The 1,125-nt window shown below is 43.2% G+C and overlaps 1 non-coding gene across 1 annotated transcript; it reads left to right on the forward strand.

Moving 5' to 3' along the window:
- The first annotated feature begins 528 nt into the window (after positions 1-528).
- LOC111884601 (small nucleolar RNA R71) lies at positions 529-635 on the forward strand. The gene has a single exon (XR_002847831.1). It is a non-coding gene; the product is annotated as a small nucleolar RNA R71 (small nucleolar RNA).
- The last annotated feature ends 490 nt before the right edge of the window (positions 636-1,125 follow it).

Below are 1,125 nucleotides of genomic sequence, written 5' to 3' on the forward strand. Positions count from 1 at the left end.
CTTCCAAGTTTGGTTTCCTATCTTGCACCGGTTCCCCTTTTTGGTACATACCCCTTGCTTGTTGTCTAAACTTCTCCTCCTTTGCCTTTTTGTATTCATCATAAGGTATCCATTCTTTCTTTGGTTTTCGCCAATCATAATCAAACATATCACCGCTTGAATAGCATACTTGCCCCTTTTTATTTCCATTCTCGTCCAAGTCGCAATCTCTCGTAAGGTGAGGTGCATTGCAATTTTCACAACCCACCCAAATAGCATGGATTGTTTGATCCATTTTATCCATTCTTTTATCCATGCTTTTCAAGATCGCCATCATTGCCGCCATGTATTTAGAAGCATAATTCAGATCTCCCCTAATTCGATTATTCCTAGGATTATGATATTCTCTAGAGTCCTTAGAGAATTCTTCAATTAATTGTTTAATCACCGGGGGTGCCTTCTTTGTGAGCGGGCCTTGTGAGTCAAGTAAATTGCCTTGTTGTCACATTGACTCCATCATAGAAAATGGATACTTCTTGTTAACTATTTAAGTCGTGATGTGGGCAATTCCTCAATAAACCTTTGTACCTCTCCCACGCCTCATAAAGTGATTCGCCCACTTGTTGCTCGAAATTGGCTATGGCCTTTTTCAACTTGGATATTTTTGATGGTGGGAAAAATTGGTCAATGAACTCTTCTTTCTTCTTGGTCCAAGTCGTGATGGATCCGGGAGGTAGTGATTTTGGCCAATACGTTGCAGCGCCTTTAAATGTGATTGGTAACATGCGTAGCAAAACGGTGTTGCGGGCCACATTTGGGAAGTTGAAATAGTCGGCTATGTTGCTGACCTCTTCTAAGTGCTTGTATGCGTCTTCGTGATCTTTTCCATAAAATGGAATCTCCTTGAGTTGGGCAAGTATGGGGCCCTTGAGTTCGAAATTGGCGTTTGTGGGAATCGCGGGTTGCACGAGTCCCGGGCCGGTGTCTTCATGCATCTTTTTCTTCCATTCCCCCATGGGGACTTCATCGATGTTAGCCATGGGAATAGCTAATTCGTCGTCAGAATCGGAATCGTGCCCAAATGTAGGATCTTCATCTCCTTCGGTTTCGTACTCGGTGTCCTCTTTGATTGGGTCGTCTCTTGCT

The sequence above is a fragment of the Lactuca sativa genome, chromosome 1 (assembly GCF_002870075.4).
Source record: "Lactuca sativa cultivar Salinas chromosome 1, Lsat_Salinas_v11, whole genome shotgun sequence".
Taxonomy (NCBI): domain Eukaryota; kingdom Viridiplantae; phylum Streptophyta; class Magnoliopsida; order Asterales; family Asteraceae; genus Lactuca; species Lactuca sativa.